General features: G+C 35.7%; 1 pseudogene; it reads right to left on the bottom strand.

Annotated features, from left to right (window-relative positions):
• Positions 1–2,359: 2,359 nt before the first annotated feature.
• On the bottom strand, positions 2,360–22,961 carry LOC149158171 (putative polygalacturonase At1g80170; annotated as a pseudogene).
• Positions 22,962–25,377: the final 2,416 nt, after the last annotated feature.

Here is a 25,377-nt window from a genome sequence, read left to right on the forward strand (position 1 = left end):
CTCCCCATTGCTGCAACACCAACTCCCGTTGCTGCAACACCATTTCCCATTGCTACAACACCATTTCCTGTTGTTGCAACCCAACTCCCCGTTGTTGCAACACCAACTCTTGTTGCTGCAACACCATTTCCTATGGTTGCAACCCACTCCCCGTTGCTGCAACACCAACTCCCGTTGCTGCAACACCAACTCCCGTTGCTGCAACACCACTTTCCGATGCCGTAATACCTTTTTCAGTATTTCTCTCATTTATACTAAAAAAGCACCAGTTTCTCCACTTCAGTCCCCAAGAAATGAATTATTATTTGCATAAAATATACCATTTCCTACCAAAAGAACCAGCCATACACTATGATGATTACAATCCTCCACTATTACTTCCCGTCAGTAATAAAAACCGCCGGTATTCTCATACTTTTAGACCCGCTTTAATCATTATTAATCCAGCAAAAGACAAGACAAGACTTTTCGACGCAGCAACTAAAAAGGTAAAATATAAAGGTACGCATGATTATGCATGGATATTAAATAGTAGTTAATGTGGAGACGTTGATAGGACTACTGAATAATCGTACTTCCAATCATATCACTTAGTCGTAGCTTTTGGGGGGGGGGGGGATTACCAAAGCACTGTCATAATTGCATAGCACGCCAACTGCCGCCGCCCTTAAATCTCCCGGTAATATGTAAAAGTCACCTCATCGTGTCATGTTACCATTTGCAACGGTTTACTCTGGACTGAACTCGGAAACTCGGCTCTGTACTGAGAATTCTCACTGAAACAGCAGCTATGGGAGGAAATCTCATCACATACGAACCTGGCACAACAGCACTTCTTGAGCTCTATCCCGAGGCCTACCAAATCTTCCTACAAGCGGGATGGCTAGATTATTTTAGGAGACTTCCAGATTTCGACGCACAGCAAGTCCTTGAGTTTGCATGCAATTTAACAGAGGGGTTTTCCGTCATTCAGGGAGTACAAATTCCAGTCACAGAGGAAGTCATAGCCCAAGCTACCGGGCTACCAGCTAATGGCACGCGCTGGTTCAATAGGAAGCACCTGATCCTCAACGCGCAGCAGGATTTTCTTCAACCAGGCAAGCAGGTGGAACCCAAGGGCAGAGGCGTAGCACTTCAATCACTGCCTCAACCATGGCCGAAAGTTGCTGAGTTTGTAAAGCAATACCTGACGTGCGAAGGCCGGTACCAGGTAATTTACCAGCACGATTTCGTCTTGTTGAATCACTTGAGGCATGGTCAGTTGATAAATATGCCATACTATCTATTGGGATGTCTTAAAAATATGTCACGTTATACTGTCAACGCAAAGCATCCACTCCATTCCTTGAAACACTGTCGTCTAGCTCAATTATTGATAAATAAAGGCCTTGCCTTAAATAACCCCCCTCCCCTCATTAATCCCCACCAAGAGGAAGAAATCCCTCAGCCAGAGCAGGAAATTCCTCATCAGGAAGAGGAAATCCCTCATCAAGTTGATGGCATACCTCAGCAGGATGAAGAAATTCCTCCGTAAACAGAGGATACTTCAGAGAAAATACCCCAAGAAATTCCCCAGCAAACTGAAAAAACAACCCCACAAATTGTTGAAAATGTACAATCACCAGTAGAAATACCCATGCAAACAACCCCATCCCTCAATAAAACCGACCCATCCACTCCCAGACTTGGTATTTCTACCGACGACTCTGATGATAACATCCCTATTACCCTTCTCAAACGAAAGAAGCAGCAGAAAAATGAAACCCCATCGAAAAGAAGAAGAACTAGGGCTTCGATCAAGGCAGCTGCTATTTCCGCCACTACCCCTATTTTAAAGAAAGCTAGCCGAAAAGGAAAAATATATGAATTCCCTGCTTCTCTACCCAAGAAAAGGACTCGATCGTCTGTAACAGTTAAATCCCCTAGCCCCACTCTCCCTAGCTCTCCACCCATCATGTTAAGAACCCGTACTCCCACCAGCCCTGAAAACTCCCCTTCCTCACCCTCTGGGGCTGAGATGCAGAGTGTTCACAGTTTCGTGACATTATCTTTTGAGGCAGTTGTTACACAAGAACCAGCTGCCGACACCCAAGGTAATATTGGCCAAGTGACTGCAACACAAGAAACAACCACTATCCCACCAGGTGACACACAAGAACCACCTGTTGGGGGTATAAATGTTCAAATGAATGCTGAAACACAACCTCTGCCTCCACTGAAACCTGCAGTTCGACAAGCTCAGCCTACCATATCTGCCCTGCAGGAAGAAATTGAATTTCTGAAATCCCAAATTCAGCATTATCATGAGGAAATAATAAGGGTCAAAGAAGCTTATCAAAATGAGAGAAACCTGCACATTTTAGCACAGGTAGCATCTACAGCGGAGAGGAGTAAAGAGAGTGAGTATATGTGCGTCGAGTGTGGTGAGCTCTACACTCAAGCAGGATACAAGATAGTTGTAGTACCAGTGACTGGAGTCATTCCAGAACCTTCTGCTGTTGTAGTTGAAATGAAAGAACCTGCTGTTACACAAATTGCAGAAGCAAAAACAGAACCACCACAACCCTCTGCTGATATAGAACAACCTGCTGCAACACAAGAACCAGCAGGCTCTCCAAAAACTGTGCAGGGGGAAACAGAGCAACTTGCTGCAACACAAGAACCAGCAGGCTCTCCAAAAATAGTGTAGGTGGAAATAGAGCAACCTGCTGTAACACAAGAACCAGCAGGATCTCCAAAAAGTGTAAAGAAAGAAGAAGAAGAACTTGATGTAACACAAGAACCAGCAGGCTCCCCAAAAATTACAGAACAAGAAAAAGAAGAAGCATTGGCTGTTACACAGGAATCAGCAGAAAATGGAGAAGAAGACATCGAACCACCCCGACCTACTCCAATTATCACAGAACAAAAAATTCTTGTTGATGCCTTTACACAAACTGAATCTCCCTCTGTCAGTGATGCATGCATAGAGACCGCTAGTTTTCAGGAATTAAAGGGAATATGGTGGAAAGAATATGAGCTGTCACAAGGGAAAGCATTCCAACAGCAAAAGGGAATCTGGTTCAATTATGCATATAAGAATTGGGAAGCACTTGAGCAGTCTAGAGCTCAGTACAAAGAAATTAAGGAACTAAAAGCCAGACTGTCCCAGATCTTTGATTTGGTTCAAAGAATACTTGCTACAAGAAAACCTTCCTTCAACTATGCAGCATTTTTGAGGGAACGACTAACATTCTTATAGATAAAGGCAGTTAGAGATGGTAGACCTCATCAGGTGATTACATCAGAACAATTTATGGAAACCTTTGCAGAAGCACCCAAGAATGATCAAAATTTGTTGTGTGAGCTTTATCTCCACAACGAAGCTATGTCTGAAGACAGAAAATGGAATATACTCCCTCTTGTTGGCGACATACAACTCAAAGCTTTCATTTCCTTTCTAACCAACCAACTCACTTGGCAAAACGCTTTCATCTCAGCACAACACAATGAACAGAACTACCTCCTTTGGATTAGGGCTGAACCCCAAAATGCAGCTACTTTCATTGCACAGCACCAAAGAATGTTAAGTGAACCTGGAATGACTGATCACATTAGGCAACTACAAGCAGTGGTCTTGCGAGATTGCCAACACTATGTGAAAACAAAGGCACCTTTGGCTATTAAAGCCAACAACCTATTCTGGGAAATTGTCCCAAGGAAAGACAGGAGTATCATCCCTACAATCCCCCTAATCTACAGGCAGCAATTTCAAGGGTACCTTACTATGTTAGATGTATGGAACAATGTGCTGAGAAATGGATTGGCTACAGATTTAAATTTCCCCTCTTATGGTTATCTGGTCAGCAATACAAGGGTCAGTTTAGATCATCCAAAAAGGAAGAGGTGGCAGCATGGACGCAACTAGAGACTGTCTGTGGGTTCAGAGACAGGTTTGATAACACCTTCCATAGCTACTGTATCAGTAATTTACACTGTTCATCCCAGTACTCCGACTCAGATTCAGAGTAAGCATTGCATGAGGACATGCAACCCTTTCAGTTGGGGGGGATGTTAGGACTCCGAATTGACCACTTTTGACCTTGTATTTTTGCTATAATATTACCCTCTTCAGTCCATAAGTTGAAAGCTTTTGATTATATAATGACCTAATCATTCCAAGGTATGAAGCAACTCTCCTCATTACTATATGTTTAATCATTCATTACATATTCATGTTATCTTTATAATTAATCTTTGGATAAGTTAACCAAGTTGTTAAGTAACCGTTGAACTATCTAAAGTCTGCAAAAATTATAGTTCATAGTTGCTGCAACACCAGAAACAGCAACTACACGGTTGCTGCAACACCAGCAACAGCAACTATCTAAAGTAGGGAAAACGTTATTTTGCAACAACTGGAATACCGGAAATGACAAACAACAACTATCAGAAGATCGGCAGAGTTCCATGCTGACACAGCACGATCAGCAACTATCCAAAAAGGGTAAAACACAGTTACAGTTGTTGAAACACCAGGAACAGCATGAGTTTACTAAATCAGCAACAATGGTGAAGCAGCAAAGGATAGTACGAGGATTCCAAGAAGACGGTTGAGGTTTGTTTACCAGCTGTGTCATAGTAAGAGACCCAAGAAAGAATACACCGTCACACTGTTGTAACGGCATCCTGTAACAAGGATGGATTTCTTATTTTTGACAAAAAGGTTAAACTGAATGAACCATGACGGTCTATTGTAATAGATGTCTCCTCTATAAAGAGGAGACATCTACATTGGAAGGGGGGAGAAAAAACAAGTTGTAAGGGAAATTTTGAAAAACAAAAGCAAGTCTGAATCTTTATTGTAACTGGACATTTTGGCAGATGAATAAAAGGTTGTTCTGAGCATCTAATCCGGCGTCTGTGTTCTGGGGAATCTTGTGAGAGGGACAGGGCCCACCTTCTTCACAAGATTCACCCATTTATTTTCTGTTAGTGTGTGAGTGTGTTTGAATTCTGTAGCATTATCTCTTTTGCTGATACTCTGTTTGGATTCTGTAGCACTACCTCTGATAATTTCCTTTTGCTGATACTCTGTTTTGTTAATACTTCACCGGTGATTAGAAATTGCAGTGTGTGTTGGAAATTTGGTTACAGGGGCAGGTGCTGAACATCCTTACCCTGAGGATAGGGTCCTGATCCTCTGCTAACAGAGCAGCCATTATTTTTCTTTGCAGATTTGTATTCTTAGTTAACTGCTTTCATTTCATCTCTGCAATATATTTTAACTACTATAACATAGAGTAAGGAGTTGACAGAAGATAGAATTGTGTATACTACAGCTTTTAATGCTTTTAGAATTAAGTACATACAGTACGAGGTCACCTTTGAAATAAAAGGACTTTCCCGGGTTGACAAATTAATGTGGTACTCGACTGTTTAATCAATAAACAATTCAAGTAGCCAACAAGGGTGTAGGGTAATTATGGGGAGGGTGATGGGGTGTAAGGGGGTGGATGGATGGGGAATCCCAAAGACTCCCTGATTCTTCTAAAATCCTAACTTTGATGCGCCTTTAGGATGGGATGGGGAATGTTGTGGGGTTGTACGGTTACTTATTTCTTCTTCACTCTCAAATCCTCCTAACAAGGGGCTATAGTTAGTCTCAATAAAATTCTTCAGATCTATTTTATATCATTTTCCACTTCGCGTAGACCCTGGTTCAAGCTTATTTCCTCTTCGTCCAAACAATAATATGACTGCATTCACAAAATCCCCTTTTCACATAATAATATCTTAATCCAGAGATTAAAAGATCTTAAGAACTTACCTCATGGTCCTTTGAAAAATCTTCGCTTAGCTTCGTTATAGGATACAATCACATCTATCGTGAATTCAGTGATAAATCCTCCCAAAATGCTATCGATCCCGAAATCAACAGCCCTTGAGATATTGTTATTGTCGTTCTTGAGTCACCATATCAATTCAGGACTCCACTCCTTAGGTTCGTTTTTCTTGAAACAAGTCTTATGCTCAGTCAACTTAGATACCCACTTGTAGAATTCAATGTGGAACAAACCAAAGAAGATTTCTTATTTCTCTTTGAGGATATACTTTTGCAACCAGTCTTCATGTTATGAAACCAGCTCAAGAAAAAGATAGAATAGATAGATCAACGCCTTAGAATTCAGCCTCTTCGAGGGGGCAACCTCCTTTACATTACATAAATGAACAATTCTTTGATGATACAAATGAAAAGACCTCATTTCTATATATAGGAGTCTAAGGGGTCATAACATATCAGAGCTGACATAACAATAATAATGTAAGGGCATAATAATAACAATAGTGGGCTTCTATGTGGCACAATAGTAACAATATGGGCACTACATGGGTACATCAATATAATAAGTGGGTTGTACTAATAACAATAAGGGGTTACACTAGTAGTATAGGGGCCTAACATGCCCCTCTCCTTCAAAAAGTGTTGTCCTCAACGCTTGAGTAGTTCTTGATGCTTCTGTATAAAATTCTTGTCCTCCCATGTGGAATCTTCAACGGTTAATTTCTTCCACTTGATGAGATACTTTGAAATTGATCGATTTCGTAGCTGTCGGGTTCTTCTTTCTGTGACTGCTCCAGGTTCCAATATGGTTTTTCCTTCCTCTTCAATTTCTAGCAATACTGTTTGAATTGGGATCTTTTGCAACTTTTGAATAAGTGGCCATACTTCTTTGTCCTTCTTCCATTCATCCCTTGCTTCGTTTATCCAATCTGGTTGGATAATAGAAATAGCATAAAACAATGCTTCCACATCCTCATCCTTGAAGAGTCTTCCCATTCGGTAAGGTCACCATTTTTTAAGTGCATGTAGTATTGCCAACATTTCCTTCTCATAAATAGTTTGCTTGAGATGTAGCAGTAAAAATACCCAATCACCTACATCAAAACATTTTTCACTACGATGTTGATCTACCTGTTGTTTCATTTGATTTTGCACCGAAGTGGCATTATCCTTTAAAAGTTGGAGAACTTGTTGTTGATGCTCGATGTGATCTTTCACTGCTTGAACCTTTTTCTTCTTGATATGTCCTTCTATCTCTAGAGTTTGAGGAGTGTTAATTTCTTCCAATCCTTTACAAGATATGGTTGGATTCATTTCTTAATGCTCGATGTGATCTTTCACTTCTTGAACATTTTTCTTCTTTATATGTCCTTCTATCTTGATAGTTTGAGGAGTGGTCATTTCGAACAATGAATTACAAGATATGGTTGGATTCATTTCTTCTTTCTCGATGTGATCTTTCACCTTCTTGCACCTTTTTCTTCTTGATATGTCTTTCTATCTTGAGAGTTTGAGGAGTGGTAATTCTTGCCAATGCTTTACAAGATATGGTCTGATTCATTTCTTCTTTCTGTGGGGTGGGGTCCTAGCGTATATCTTCTTCTTTTGATGTTTCTTGATCCTTTTCTTCCTCCTCTTCATATTCTATGTAAAATAATTTCTTCTCAGCACACTTATGACCTTTAGTGCATTTGCTATCACAATTGTAACAAAGACCTGTTTCTCTTTTTTCTTCCAATTGTTGTGGTGTAACCCTTGTAGGTTGTGGAAGGCTAGGAGAAACAACACTTCCATATTTATAGTTGTGACGGGTACGCTCCTAGTTTCCATAATTTTTCTTTCCACTATGTCACAAAGCCCTTTTACTCTTTCCAATTGTTGTGGTGTTGCTCTAAAGAAGGTGTTTCTCTTTGTATCCTCATAATGTGCTATCATTTCCTCCGTGAAAATTGACCACATAACAAGTTGTTTACGAGAACAAAGCCCTTCATACCATAAAAATTTATCTGGTTCTAAATATGAAGATGCAATACATACCTTTTGTAATAGTTGTACACCATGTAGATCAAAATATTTCTCCATCTGAAGTATCCAATTTATCGGATCCTTGCCATCAAACTTCCTCATCTTGCTTTTTTCTTGATTTTAGGAGCTCGACCTTGAAACGACTGTAACTCTATAATTTCGGATCTTTAAGTTCTGAAATTATTACCTATAGTATCCCTCTGTGTCCTCTTTCCAATGCCACCAGTCTGATCCAAATTGGATTCTCTAAGAAAGTGTTATGCACAATCTCCCAAGATGACCTAATTATAGACTTTTCCAGAAGAGAAAAATTGTATGAAGTGCCACGTGTCATTGTTTTGACCTTTGGATCTGAAAAACGTACAAAAGAAACTACAATCCGTCCTCTTTCTATACCTTCTTATGAAATTTCAATCCGATCCCCAGAGAGAAAGTTATGATGATTTTCCCCAGGTCACCTGTTTGGAATGTAATTCAGGAGTCTGCAAAAATACCAACTTCCTCAGATCATATCTCCGCAAATACAGCATGAAAAGCTCTGAAATTTGGACCCGAGGTTCAGCATGATTTCTTCTCAAATGGGTTTTTTTTGCAACTTCTGAAACGTCGAAGAAAAAGAGTTATATTGAAAATTCCACGATGACCTGTTTGGAGCAATGAAACCCTAGAATCCAAAGCTCTGATACCAAATGTTATGAAACCAGCTCAAGAAAAAGATAGAAAAGATAGATCAATGCCTTAGAATTCAGCCTCTTCGAGGGGGCAACCACCTTTACATTACATAAATGAACAATTCTTGGATGATACAAATGAAAAGACCTCCTTTCTATATATAGGAGTCTAAGGGGTCATAACATAATCAGAGCCGACATAACAATAATAATGCAAGGGCACAATAATAACAATAGTGGGCTTCTATGTGGCACAATAGTAACAATATGGGCACTACATGGGTACATCAATATAATAAGTGGGTTGTACTAATAACAATAAGGGATTACACTAGTAGTATAGGGGCCTAACAGTTCAGCTAATAATCGAGGGTTTCTATTCTATTTTTCCGTAAATTCTCTCTCTTTCTGTTCAACCCACTCATGGATTTTTTTCTTCGATAGACGCCAAAACATATCTCTTAAGTAGATCCTGGTCCCAGCAATGGAACCATTTGTTAGCTTAAGGGAGCTTGACCCAAGTTCAGAGTGTACTCTGCACCAAAAAAACCCTCAACCATTGGCCCTTTTGACAACGACCTGCAAGCAGATTGCAGTGTCACCCAAAGCAGTTATGAGAGGTTGCAGAACCAAGTTTCTGTAACCAGAGGGATATTCGCGTTGTGACGCCCGTGTGTTCACTTATGTCTTATATCTATCTACAACTTCGCATACATGAATAACTTCGCATTGATGATTAACTTCATAGATGGGTACTTAATGCATAAACATAACAAAGGACAGTATAACATGTATTCTTTCACATATTTCAGTAAAAAGCATGCATGATGATATATATAACAACAGATAATGGACACAGAAAGATACTCAATACTTCGCCAAAACTTCTTCTTTATTAATAAGGATCTTCAATACATGCACTTCTCTAACCTATGCACCCAACTGCAAGTGGTTTGCGCAATGAGATGCAGACTCTTCAAGACCTCCACGCACTTAGATGTGGAGCCTTCCCCAAAACACAGACACAGAAAATGTGTTCAATTATGAATTATATATGTGCTTACCTTATTTCGAAAAAGTATTACATCTTCTTTACATAGAATTTCTTACTTTAAGGCCATGGTCCACATACCATGGATCCGACAAAAAAACGGGCTAATACTTGAACCATGTTACAAAATAAGGGACTTTTGACCCACCCCAAAGCCCCTATACATTGCGCGATGAATAAAACTTCGCCAAATCCGCGCACTCCACTCCTCAAAATGCAGAGTATTTGACCAAAACTTGGACCAAGTTGGGTTGCGCCCAACAATTCATATATCCAAGTTGGACTTAAAATGTAGGGATCAAGGTATAAATTTTACAAGATCTCCTACCCATCAAGTAATGTTTTTATGAAGGGTCTCCTTTTAAAATTTCCCTTCACATGACATTTGATTTTTCTTTCTTAACCTTCATTCAAGTATCATGTGTTATGTGTTTTTTTTTAATTTTTATTATGAATGTAAAAATAGATTTTTGTTCATATGAATTTTGTGTTTTGTGTTAGTAAATTTCTTAATTCTGGTTTGACCATAATATATGCTTCAACAAAGTAATAGCATAGATACATATGTTTTATACTACTTTAAAAAGATCAAACATATTCAACCATGTTCATTCTTCATGCTAAACTAGCCAATGATTTGGTACAATTATATATAGTCACTACTTACTTAATTTCAAAGGTTTTACAAATTATTCTAAACCATTCTTAAAATGTTTTCAAGTAGCTTGGTCAAACCTGTTAACTATGATGTATAATGAAGAGGAACAATCCATTTTAGCTTTCAATTTGATGAGTTGGACTTAAGGAGAGCCTTATAAATAATAATACAAGTTTGAAGCCACTTTTAAATAAGAATTTGGGATGATTATAACATTTCAAACAATAATAACACATGGGCATGTATTTTGAACATGTTAACACCTGAAAAGCACAAACCCAATTGTGTTTAGATTCAAGTGTCAATGCATCAAAAACATAATAGACTTGGTAACCACACATTTGAGATTTCCATATCCAACCACAAAATATATTTGTTTTCTAATCAAACTAATAAAATACACCCATTTTATAGAACCCAAGATCTATCACCAATGTGCCAACCCTAAGAAAATACATAACACTCTCAAAATCAAATGAAATACAACTATTTCACCTACATAAACAAGAAAATTCAGTTAGTGTTATCTATATAATACTAATGGCCCATGTGTATGGACATGTTTTGTGAGTCTCAACCTTCAATCTTTAGAATACAATATTCAAGCTTTATGCTTAAGTGTGTATAATGTAGGATCACATGGTGCGACTGAAGATCCACTATGGATGAGTCTATGCTTACCTTTAAGTCTCATCTTAAAACCTTGGTATTATGGGTGATGCATAGTGTGATACTTATCTTGGAGTATCTTCCAACAGAACCACTAACTTATTTTGTCTTCTATAATTTTATTTGAAATTTCATATATATATATATATATAGAGAGAGAGAGAGAGAGAGAGAGAGATTGATGGTAACAGTTGTCAACGACATGTAGATTATAAAATGGTCAATATTTGACAGTTAAATAAGAAAAATATGGGTAAATACCTATCAAATTTAACCTTTGGTAGGGATGTTTTAGAACCTGGAAAGTAGGGATGTAGGAAAAAATAAATCTTACTCATGGGGAAATTATTTCCAAATGAGATTTAAAACCATAATATCTATAGTTAGGTTGAAATATAATGACAATAAATGTGCATGTTTTTGTACAATAACACCAGCTAGTGAGTACGACATCATTCATCATTAGATAGTATCCCATGTTGGCATTATGATGCATGTGTTGTATTTGATGGCAACCCTCTCATAGAAGATCATCTCACTTGTATACATTCAGATGAATCCACAGAAGAGATATCAGATATGATAGAATACATGGATGTAGGACAGTACAAAGGGATCAGATGACAGTTCACAAGTAAGCTTTGCCATCAAGTCCAAAGGGGGAGATTGTTGGCATTATGGCTAAAGTGTTGTCCTTGATGGCAACTCATACAGGTGATGGATCACAGTACAACCAGTCAGTAGCAGAGATTGATGATTAGCTCACAATAATGAAGAAAATAAGAAGTACGCAGGTACACAGTACAAAAGGCGTGGACCCGCAGGAATATCATAGATAAAGTGCGTACATACCCGCAGGTACACCATGTAAAAGGTGCGGACCCTAGTTCACGCACTTTCATGCAGTGAAAAAGTATTCTCACGTGGGAATCCAATGGTGGACCATAGTATTTAGCCCGACGTATTTGATCCTATGGTTTGGTCAGTGGTATTGTTTTATATTATTATTATTATTATTGAGCCCCATGTTTTTGGGCCCCTTGTATTGGTTATCTATGGTATTGACTCATGGTTTTAGCAAGAGCTTGCCTATATAAAGTAAAGGAGATCATTTGGCTAGACACTTGTGAAATTAGAAGATCTTAAGAGAAGCTAGATCTGAAATTCTTGTAATTGGTTTGTGAGAGAGAGTTGAATCAATATCAAGGAGAAACATGAGAATTACAAGTCGGATCTACTAATGGGTTGATATCTCCTCGGCGCATGTTCAGATCTGTAGATCTGACAGTCTGGGTTATTCTTGAAGTCTTGAAATTATCTATACCCGCAGGACCGCAAGTACAGTGAAGGAAAAGTGCATAGGTACGCAGGCCCAGAAGCACTGTGGGTGCAAAGGTTCGCAGGCCCAGAATTGCAGAGGATGCGTAGGGGCGCAGGCATTCCATTGGACACAGAGCGGAGGTGCGCAGGAAGTCCGTGAGACACAGTGCGGGGGTGCGCAGGAAAGCAGTTGGAAACAATGCGGATGTACGCAGGTGGTCTATGGGTGAAGCTGCGGACTTTTCATGAAATCTATTTAGCTGCCCCTGTTTATTATTGTTGTGTTCTGGGTTTTGAAGTGATGTCTGATGTCTGGTATTATGTTCTGATAACAGCAGTGATTGATTGAATGATTATGATTAGCTTCAGTATTGATAGATGAATGGATCAGGTTCATAATGACTTATCCTTATATGATCTGGTGGACTAGATCTGGTTGATAACTCTCATTGTATATGTATTGATCTGGTGATTGGGTGATTCAGAAGGTTGTTTGATTATGAGCTTCAATGTTGTTATTGGGTCCAGTATGAAAATTGGATGAAATGTGGCCTTTCAGATTATGATGTTGTACTTCAGTGTATCCAGTCTGAAAATTGATGAAACGTGGTACCTGGAGGAGAGAAGATTGTAGGCCGGCGCCTACGTACTAGTATCTAAGCTAGTACAAGAGCTAAGGGAAAAACTTAGGAGCATTGTAGCAGGTAGCAGCCTGCGTACTAGTAAATGGATCGGCTAGTACAAGAGCAAAGGGGGTTATAGCTCCCGTACTGGTATAGGACTGCACCAGTACAAAATATTGTAAAAGGATTTTCTTATTAAGAAGAAGATTGAGATGACTTGCAGCAGGTGGTTTTCTCCCACATTGGGTTTCCACCTTATATCATGGTGTTCATGTGTGTGACTTATGTGTGATGACCTGTTCTATTTTACTGCACCAGTTTACTATTAATATGGTTGATAATGTTCTAATGCACTCAGCTAACTAGTTGTGGAAGTAGCATATATGAATCAGAGTTTGGAAATGAAAAAGTTTTATTGACTTGATAATACTAATTCACCCCCCCTCTCAGTATTATTTCCAACATCCCATTGGTTCTATGCAAGATTTTCCCTATTATTTTGAAACTTTCCATTTATATGTTCAAACAAGAATGATTTTTCTTTGAAATTAATGTGTTCTTGTTTGGAATTACTTTGTTTTTTAGGCGTGTGTACACCATCTCCACATATATTTACACTATGGCCTACACATAAATTCTTTTTATTATTATTATTGTCGTTGTTATTGTTGTTGTGTTTTTTAGTCCCTTTATGCACCATGTTCTTCAATGAAATTTAGTCTGCAACATTACCTACATTATAATCTTTTGACTATAAAAGCTATATCAGAGGTTTTATCAAAAAAATAAAAAATCCACTTCTTCATTTTCCCCTCAACCTCTCTCTATTATCGTATGTGCCTCGGGATTTTTTCTCTAGAATTTTTACCTTATTTTCTAATGTCATGAGCATTTATAAGTATTTTCTTATTAAGACGCCTCATGCACTTGTTGAATGTTGTATCTAGGATTCAATGCATTTTATTGTTAAAATTATTTTAATCATTGTCATTTAAATTATATGTTTTCATTCCAATCATGATTACAGTGCATTTTACCATTCTGTTTATTTTATTCATTCCATGAATTCATTTTATATACCTATATTTTTTTATTTGCTTCATCCATTTCTATTTGTGTTAATATATTATTCATTGCCTTCCCACAAGGGGGACTATCGAGGATGCATCTTGTGAGGATCCTTGTACTGCAAAGTTATTACTACCTCCATTTTTCATGGCATATGGATAATTGGATAGCAATAAGGTCATGGGTGCTATTCATCGATTAGGAGAATGTAAGGCTAACCACATATCAGAGATCCCATTGCATCATCTAATGACCCATCTTGTGTTCCAACCTTATTATGATCAAAGTGAGCTTTTATCAGCAATTAGGATGGTGTTTTGTTCACATTTATGGCTTGGAGAACCTAAAATCTCTGCAAATGATGTTGGTCTCCACCCTTATCATTGTAGCTAGGTAAGTTACCTTGGGATCATTTGGTTTTCTATAGTTTCCCCCTATTTTTTGGTGACATATAATGGTTATTTTCTCAGTTATTTTCTCCTTTAATTTCGTCTCAACCTTTGCTTCTATGCTCCTTCTCCATTACTAATTTCCCTAGTCCTCTGTTTTATCCCTCGCTTCCCTCTCTTAGAGTTTAGTTCCCATCCTCCCCTTGTATGAATTTTTCATGTCTCCAAATGCTACTCTACTGGTGCCTACCTTTTTTTTCTCTCTTTTTTATCCAACTCTTTTATCCTTCCCCTTACCACATCATTGTTTCCTTCCATGCCTCCTTGTGGCCACTCTCACTCTAGGTGAGGAAGAAATAGAATAGGGGATCCTCCTCGAACATGGTCATAGGCCAATGCAGAAGCCTTAATGAGATGTTATTGGGAGAACAATACTTGGACTACCCAGGAAGAGATGGATATTGTGGAACATGTTGATTCCTTTCAGACATTGATGTATAAGAGAATGTTAGGAAATGGATTTTTGGCATAGGTAATACATGTTCTAGACAAGTTACCTTGTACAAGAAAATTATCAATTTGTATTATAAAATTAAAGCTATAATGGGAAAGGTTCTGGTTGAGCATAGAAAATCCCAACAAGAAATTATGTTTTACATAGATGCCCTCAAATTGTAGGTTAATAAATTGGACAAAAAGGTCTTAGTGTTAGCTAGAAAATTTTCTAATCTAAACTTCAACAACAATGAGAATGATGAACATGTTCCAACACCCACCTATGTGAACTCTCTTATTGGCCAACTCGTTTTTTATGCTATAGTGTTTTTAATTTTTAGGAGAATTACAAGATTAATAACCTTACTACTATATTTTTTTTCTAACTTTCTAAATAATCTTATAAACTTTTTAATATAATCAATTTTAATATTAAACTTATGGTTTAATTTTCCATATAATAGACCAATAATCATAAAAATATAATATTTTTATTGAATAACAATACAATGCTATCCTAATTTTTGAAAATAATAAATAAATAAATTATTATCTTATTTATAAATATATTAAACTAAGGTTTCCATTTACATTATATTATTATTTATTTACATTATTATTTAATGCCTTATGTTTCATTTGCATTATTAAATTATTTATTATGAATTTTATGGTTTTCAGTTATGTTATTAAATTATTTATTAATTTATTGTGCTTTTATTTATTTTCATATAAGCATTGCATTATATTTTATTAAATTATTTTTTGGTGTGGCTTATGTCATTATTCATTTTGTTATGCTTGTATTTGGATTATCAAGTATTTATTCTTGATTATTATGGTTTTCATTATATATAGTTTTTATTCGTATTATTAAATTATTTAATTTATATTTAATATTTTTATTTTGTAAGTGTGTATTTTAATTTTTATCAAATAATATAAATATTGGTATTATATTAATTTTTTTTTATTTTGATGTTTTTAGATTAGAAAAATCGGAGGAATCATTTTATAGGAGCATTTTTATTAAGGAATCTTAGTTTGACAAATTGGGATTTGAAATTTTTCAAAGTAGTTTGAGATATTAAAAAAAAAAAATTGGGAATTAAAACTTTTTTCTTAAATTCCACACCCCCTAGATACCCCCTAGAACTATTATACACGTAGATTCCTTCTCAACCCGGTAAGAATCAGCTTAATCAATGTCTGTATGCAAAAGTTATGCTACCTATAAGTTAACTTTCTTGTCTTGACCACTATGATTTAATAGGATGCCACATTGACCTCAATTATTCATGGGAAAGAGGCTATCCACATGATCATGATGAAGAAATCTCTAGAAGAGTTAAGATTGTAACTCTAAGTAAAAGTTGAAGGAGTCAAACTTAAATGGAAAAAAAGGGTTCCATTCTATTCGAGTGCATCCTATTCCATACATAGTATCTAAGAGTGGATATATATATATATATATATATATATAGAGAGAGAGAGAGAGAGAGAGAGAGAGAGAGAGAGGATTTTGTATTGTAGCAAACCATGGGCTACATGCCTCACTTATTTTCACTTGCATTCATTCCATTCAGAAAAAGAAAGAGGAGAGCAACCTCACCTTCTAGTAAGGTTTTCTCTTGTAAGGACTTTTGAGATCATATTAAGGAGATAATTATGCAAGCCTATTCCTAAGGAGAAAAGCATGGAGGACTTGGTTGGCATATCTTATCCAATTCCTAAGGAGAAAATTATGGAGGATTTGGTTGGCATATCTTATCCAATTCCTAAGGAGAAGATCATGGAGGATTTGGTTGACATATCTTATCCAAGATATGTGAGAGATTTATGGAGGATTCAAAGGGATCATATTTTGTAATAATGGGAAAGTAGTTAAAAATGCTTCAGAGACTTGTGGGATCATATTTTGTAATAATGGGAAAGTAGATTAGTGGATGATCATTATGAGTTTGTTACTCATCCCATTGTATAAATAGGAGTACAATCTCCTCCATTTGTAATATGAAAGTTTTTGTAATCTTAGAATTTTGAAATAAAGGATCATACTTCAATTTTTCTTCTACATCTGAGTCTCCATTGAAGTGGTGTGCATGTGGAGTTATGGAGGGCCCCCATGGCCTCACTTACATGCTTATTTGTATATAATTTACTTTATGTTTTTGTTTGATTTCAGCTTTCAAGTTTTCTTAAATGTTCTAATATTGGAAGGATCTTATTTGAAGGTGTTCTTGTAAGAGAACCGTAAGATCTCAGACAATTATTAGATCTAAGTTTTTTCATTTTAGCTGTTAATTTCTTATTAGATGTTCTAATGTTGGAAGAGATCTTGTAGAAAGTATTCTTGTAAGAGAATCATAGATCTCAAACAATTGTTAGATCTAGGCTTGATTAGTTATTAGGAATCTTTCTAGATCTATATATTTTAGATAAGCACTTCTAAGTTTACCTTCCCGGTTGACATTAAATTAAACTCTAATTTGCATCCGCATTTTAGACCACACAATTACCATTCAACAACATCTCACTCAAACAAAACCCTTAAGGAATGTCACGAGGTGTGAAAACTTGTAATGAACATTGCAATGTGATGTTACCGTAGATGAACGTAGCAATTTGACAAAGTGCAACACTGATCGGGATCTTGGGGGAGGCCCCCAAGATCTAAAAAATTGAAATGCCAGGAAAAAAGAAAAAATAAGAAGAAAAAAAAGAAAAAAAAAAAAAGAAGAAAAGAAAAAAGAAAAAAAGAGAGAGAACGCACAGCAAATAAAACCACAAAGAAACTTTTTTTATTAGAATAGATAATAATTGTTAAAGCTACATTATGATTGACAATATGTCCTTTTACAAAATGTGACTTGTTACTTATAGTCTTTTTTTAGTTACAATACCACGGCTAAATTCCATGTGTGGGTAAATACCATGGGTATATGCCACTTACAATACCATGGGTGGATGAATACCATGGGTATATGCCACATACAATACCATGGGTGGATGAACACCATGGGTGGATGAACACCATGGGTGAATGAATACCATGGGTGGATAAATACCATGGGTGAATGAATACCATGGGTAGATGCCACTAGATGAATGCCACAAAGTGACATAATCATATGGGAACATCACAATTTAACATAATCCTCGATGAAAATGACCATGTGATGAACATAACCCAATGTTACATTCTGATGAACATACCTAATGCCTTAATCTAGCATAACTATCAATTAATGTCGCAATGTGTTGAAAGTAAACATATTCAACCTTAGTCAACCATGTCCATATTAACCCTTTACCAAATAAACAAGTCATGGTTAACACAAGTCAACCATGATAAACATTGTTATATGAAAAAACCTTTGAGGAACTTTACAAACTAACAAAATCACTGAAAAGCATGACATTGTAAAATAACAATTCATGAACATAGTGATTTGGCATTACTCAACCAAGATAAATTTCACAATGTGATTGAAAATAATGCAACCTTTCTCCAATATCACAATGTGATAACCTGACATCACTAGAACATTCCTAATGATGCTTTGTGATGAACATAACCCATCACTAGAACATTCCTAATGTTGATTTGTGATGAACATAACTTGACATTGCAATGTGATCAACATATGCACAAGGTTGCAATGTGATGAACATATCCAAATGTTGAAGTTGGACATAACCCTTCACAAACATCACATTGTGATGCAGTCCAACATCACCCAATGTCACAATGCGAAAAACATATCCCAATGTCACATTTGAACCTATCTATTCACAAACATCACATTGTGATGCAATCCAACATATCTTGGTGCCACAATGTGTTGAACATAAACTTTCACAACATCACATTGTGATTTAATTCAACATAACCTAACATCACATTGTGATGAAGATATCCCAACATTATAATGCAATGGACATGCCCCAATGTCACAATGTGAAATACATGACCAAACACCATAATATGGAAAACATAGCCAAACATTGTTACGATATGAATATAATCTGACATCACAACATGATAAACATAACCCTATGTCATTGTGTGAGAAAGATAACTAAACATTGCAATATGATGAACATATCCCCATTTTACAATGTGACAAACATGACTTTACATCTTAATGTGATTAAAAAACCCCTACATTGCAATGTGATGACCATAACATGACATCACATTATGACAAACATAACCTTATGTCATAATGTGTTAACAAAATCTAGCATTGTAATGTCATGAACATAACCCAATGTCACAAGCTAACCATGGTCATACATAGTCAATTGAGGACAATCATGATAACCCATGGTAAACATGGTCTTTCATAGTCAAACATGGTCTACCTTTTCCAATTGTACTCAACCATAGTCAACATGATCAACCATAGAAAACCATATTCAATCATGATTAACATGGGCAACAGTGGCAAAGTGGTTACCATTATCAACCATGGTCAACCATAATCAACTATAGCCTTTCATGGGAAACCATAATCAACCATAGTTGACCACAATTAAACATGGTCAGATGTAGTGATACATAGTCTACATAGTCAACCGTAGTCAGCATGGTCAAATATGGTCATCTATAGTCTATCATGGTAACCCTTGGTCAACCATTATCAACCATGGTCATGCATAGTCCACTATGCTCAACCATCGCCGCCTATGGTCAACCATTATCATCCATGTTCAACATGGCCTTCCATAGTTGATTTTGGTTTTCCTCGATTAACCATAGTCAACCATAAGTAACTTTGTGCAAGTAGTTAATTATGATCAAATCCTCATCAACCACAGTCAACCATATATAACCATGGTCAATCGTAATAAACTCTCTTCAACCATATTCAATCACGGTCATCCATAGTTGACAATAGTCAAACCATATTCTACCCTCGGCAAACATAGTCAACAATAGTCAACCATATTTAACCAAGGTTAACGATAGTCAACCATGGTCTATTAACCCTTCCCACACATCAATCATTACCTAGAATCAACCACATAAGTAAAAGTGGTTGATATATGCATATTGACACCATTTTCAACCCTTAGAACACTAATGGTGCTCGTTAGCATATATCAACCATGTTACTTGTGTGGTTATTTCTAGTTATGCCAATAGACATCCCCCAATTGAACATTGACAAATTAATCTCTTTTTAATCAAAATATTTATTTTATGGTCATAAATGAAAGAATTTATCATATTCTCATCATCTCTTTTATATCAAGGAATAGAATTTCAAATATTAGTTACCTTACATCTCTAAATCTAGTTTTACCTTTTCACATTTACTTAATACAATCATGACATTGAATGAAATAACAAATGCATCCTATAAGTACATAGGTGTATAAAAAAGAAAAAATAATAACAATCCACAAATATTAACTACATTTACTTATATGATTATGTATATAATTATGTCAATTATTACTTATTTCATAAATTATGTATAGCCATGAATCCTTGTTGGAGCACCTTGTACATGGTTTTTAATTTGGTGAGTTAAATGAACTTTACCATTTGAAGGGGCTATAAGTTATGTAGATTTTTTGCTAGAGCTCATACGTTGAGCATGCAAGTTTAGGTTAGAAAAAATGGATACATCATAGTGTGTCGCTTCTATTTCAAAATGTCTTTAGGAGCAACGCCATTTTTTTAAGTTAATTTAAACTACATTATAAATTTGCAATCTTTAATATTTAGGATTTGAGTGATCCCTAAACATTAAACTCTTGGTAATGAATCCTTAAAATACTAGTTATTTTCATACAAAGACTAGTTATTTTTTATGGTTTATCATCATCTATTCTCTAAGAAACTATGATTATCCAATAGCTCTCTTGTGACTCTCTACACTTTGTGGTGGATTAGAATGATGAATTACTAGTCTTCGGAGGAAAGAATGAACAGACATAAAACATACTTGCCAAGTCTTGATTCTGGGCCCATTTGTCGTATTCTGGAGAAAGGACCATGTACCATCATACCAGCCACCTAGGCCTTTCCGCTACCCTCACCCAGGGTTCCAATACCACTGATATGAAGGGTTTCCTAATTATAGGATTTTTCAATGAAATTCTAGATTCTGATAATTTTATCTACTTAGTTCAGATTACCTGATTCCATGACTTGGTTCGCAAGTGATGTTTTCAATACAAATGTTAAATGAATTGCTTACAATGGAAATACAATCATCCCCTGCATTAGAATTTAAACAATCTTCAGAGCTCCAAAGACAAATTATTGAGTCATGGTAAGAAAATATTGAGACCTATATGCAACCACTGAGACAAATTTCTCTTGCAAGATCAAGGTCCAACTTTAGAACAAAACATACTAGTCAAGTTAGTGTTCCTGTTCCAATGGAATTGGAAGTCCCTGATATTTAAATATCAACACAGAGAATGAATTTTGAATCCTACGCATAGCTAAGGAAAGAGAAGTAAATGGCCTTGTTGAGATACATGTTCTAATAATGGTATTCCTAATCACCACATCTTTGGAAGCACTGACATGAATGCCATATGTATTAGAACTATGACGAGGTGCAAGAACCTTGAGATGGGTTGCTTCTACCCAACACATTTTCTAATTTTATATGCATTTGTTGACTAGTCTCTACAATTAGGTTCATCATTCTTAGATTGTTGCATAATTTGAATCTGATTGCCTGAAAGAATCAAACTTTCTGTAGTCTAAGTCCATTCAGACTACCACACAACATTGAAATTTTATAAGCACATTGCATCGTAGTTGGTTTTCTTTTATTACAAATTTAGAACACATCAAAATTCCTTTTCTCTTGTGGGTTTAACTTTGAAAGGAAAAGGGGTAGAGGAGGTACATACAGTTGGAGCTGATCAACATGGCTGCAACAGAGAAGAAAAAAGTTTGTCATGAACTTATATATTCAATGCAAACTAGCTTAGATTTTTCTTTACTCTTTCTGCCACAAATTAAGCTAGAAATGAGAGGGCCAAAAGGAAGGCCAAAATTAGGGATTAATGCAACAGAGATTTAATGAAGATGAGAGTTTCTTTGTTTATGTTTGTTTTCTTTCTTTTGCAATATTATGCCCACCATCGCTCTCCACTACCATAAAATGTCCCTCCCCCATATACTGTCATGTCATCTACTTCCTTAAAATGAAGCCATTGCCTTTTGTTTGATCCATACCAAACCCTGGGATCTGCAGGGGCAATGATTGTTCTAGACATCTAGAGGAGCCAAATTGCATAGGAAAACAATATGAATTGGACACATATCAAAATTGAAACCCCATCTAAGTAATCTCTACAATAAGAGATGGTACCTGCATATTCAAGACGGATTTGCAGAGACCAGGGAATTTGATGGGCTTCACAAGATACCTCTTTCCATGGGGCATAAGGAAAACTGCAAGAGCCGATGAACAAGCCTTTCTCCATGCATTCTTAAATTCCTGAAACAAACCAATCATCATAATTCACTAGTATTCTGGAGCTAAGTGCTCCAGAGCAAATCCATTCATAATGCCCAAAGGAAAATATTATACTACAGATCAAATTTATGAAGCCATCAACTATTTATGCTGAAAATTTTATGGGCTTTATTTCTCTTATTTGGGTCTCCTAAATATATGAGTGACAATATAAAATACGCATACCCAAAACGAAATCCTCCTTTACACAAACATATATATGGATCATTAACCAAAAGACAGCAAGTTACCCACTACACATTCCAGTCAGTCAAAGCTAATACTAGTAAACCCTCACATCAAACAAACATCAAATAATGCCTTAGAATGCCTTAGAATTAGTGGGAAATGCAAAATCACCTTGGTGTCTCCATTCTCTTCATCTCCTTTAACTCCAAACTCATCTACACATAGTACATTATCGAATCTAGGCACCCAATCATTCATTTCAAAATTAGAAGTGTCTTCATTATTGAATTGGCGCACCAAATCAATGGTTTGAGCTAATAGGGTACAAGTTTTCGTTTCAAATGATAATGGCCAGAGTAGTCCTTGACTATTTCTATGCATACATATTGAAATTGAATCGCCTTCAATGTAGGTTTTCTTGCATTTACCACATAAAATAAGGAACAAGAACAACAATGCATTTAACTGAATACTCTTCTCCATTTATAATGTCGAGCTTATCTCGACTGCAGGTAGCTCGACCACCTCTACGTGGCAAAATGGGCCCCTCCATCTCCGTCACGGTCTTCGTTAATAATCTATCCAATGTCGTGCCCGAAAAGTTTTGGAATTTTTTCCGAGTTGGGTAAGTGTCAGTATATGTCGAATTAATTGTCAAGTTAATGTTGCCAGTGACAGGTCTTGATCCCTTTCCAATCCCCAACTCCCCCCGAAATCAATTCAAATCATCCATTTTCGGCGGCAATTTTTCAATTCTTGCGGGTATCCTTTCTTCAAAGCTGAGGCCTGCAACTCTATGCAGCGATATGGAAGAAGCAATGATGAATAGATGGAGCTTTGAGAAACTGAGAGACGCTTGCAGCGAATTGGGCTTCTTCCATATTATCAACCACAGAGTCAACACGCATCATCTTCCAAGTTTTGGCCAGAAATCTCGGTATGTTTATTTTTTTTCTCAAGATGGTTATGAAAAATTAAAACCTCTACTTATGAAGTCACCCATATCCAGAATAAGTATTTGATAGTTTTTATCATGTCTTGCAGAGAGACGATCCAGAAATACATGTCCAAGATGAAAGACCTATCACATAGAATGTTGAAACATATTATGTACAGTTTGGGTGTGGACGTGGGTAAGCACTACAGATCAGTGCCCTTTGACAAGTTTCTATGCATGAATTGGTATTGTAACCAAAACGTTGAAGCCTGATTTGCTGAGGAGATTTTCTACAAAGCTCATACAGATCTAGGTTGCCTTATCATTCTCTACCAAGATGATGTGGGTGGCCTCCAGATCCAAACAAAGGAAGGAGAGTGGGTTGATACCGAGCCCATTCCTGGATCATTCGGTCACTCTTTACAAGTGAGAAACTAAACTATTTTTTGTTTTCCAGACTATTAGAATTGGGTTGTAGGGGATATTCAAACAAATATTGATTTAAATATTAATTAGAATTAGGTTGTAGAGGAATATTCAAACAATAGTTAATGTAAATTTGAATGGCACATTTGGAGTAATGGAAAATACAGCAGCTCAGAGCACCCAGTGGTTCATGGCGAATCGAAAAGGAACAGGTTGTCTATAGACTTCATTTTGTTATTTTCACTTCCTTTTTTTATTTTCAGAGGAAGCAGAAATTGTTGCTCCCTGAGAACTGATCACCTAGGAGCATCGCCAACTATACAAAGCAGTTACAACAACTCGAGATCTCAAGCTGCATGCGATGCAAGTATTGGCAGATCTCTCACTGACCATGGGTTATTGTGAATGGCTTAACCGTTAGAGTTTCAATTGACCATGATGTTAACACAAGAGTGTGCATTGGACTTCTGTTTTAATAATTTAATAATGAACTAAACGTTGTTGGTTTCATCTTTCTTTTACTTCTAGATTATGCATTAATTTATCATTGTCTTATATATGGATTGGAATTTTGTCTTAACCATGTCTTTATTGGCATGACACATTTCTTTTAATAAATTTAATTTTTTCTACTTTTATGTTATGTGTTAATGTTTAAAACTTGACATTTAATTATTATTATTTTTTGATAAAATATAAATTTAGTTTATGTTTAAAAAAATTTACTTCAATAAATAATATATATTTTAATAAAATATAAAATAATATTTTATATTTGGTTTATGTTTAAAAAAATGAAATTAAATAAATAATAAAATATTAAGATTATAGATTATTAGAATAAAAGAAAATTCATTTATAAAAGAGAATTAACAATTTTTGTTTTTGAGAATTAGAATAAAAATTAAGTAATAATTTAATTATTTTGATACACGAGTTTATTTGAAATAAGATTTCTAAAATGTTTATTTAATTATCAATAATTATTAGGTGGATGGTAGAGATTTAACCTCTACATAATATACATAAATCAACAATTGAGATTTATCTGTAATGTTTGTACTTTTAATTAAATTGATTAATTAAAAATAATGTCATATGAACTTAGTTAGTTCATATGAACTAATAATTTAATTAATTTTTTAACCTTTTTTAATTTTAGCAATGTGAGATGTATGATAGTAAGTGTTTTGATGCAGGTTGATGCCAATTTGGGCTTAGGGACCATTTAATTTATATGAATGTGCTACTCTTAAATAATTTCAAAGAGAGAGATTAATAATTTATAAAATTTAATATCAAAAATATTATTAAAGAATTATAATAAAAATAAAATAATTTTTTTTTTTTTAAATAGTTTGGAGATCATTCAGTAAAGATGATATATATATATATATATATATATATATATATATATATATATATATATATATATATATATATATAATTTTATAGTTTTTTATTTGAAAAGGAAAATTAGAATAAGTTATCACAAAATTTGGGTTAATGTAAGTTCTAAAATCTATAAATATGGCA

Source organism: Pinus tabuliformis, chromosome 5_2 (assembly GCF_031772625.1).
Source record: "Pinus tabuliformis cultivar Carrire ecotype Pingquan chromosome 5_2, CPIR1, whole genome shotgun sequence".
In the NCBI taxonomy this organism is placed as follows: domain Eukaryota; kingdom Viridiplantae; phylum Streptophyta; class Pinopsida; order Pinales; family Pinaceae; genus Pinus; species Pinus tabuliformis.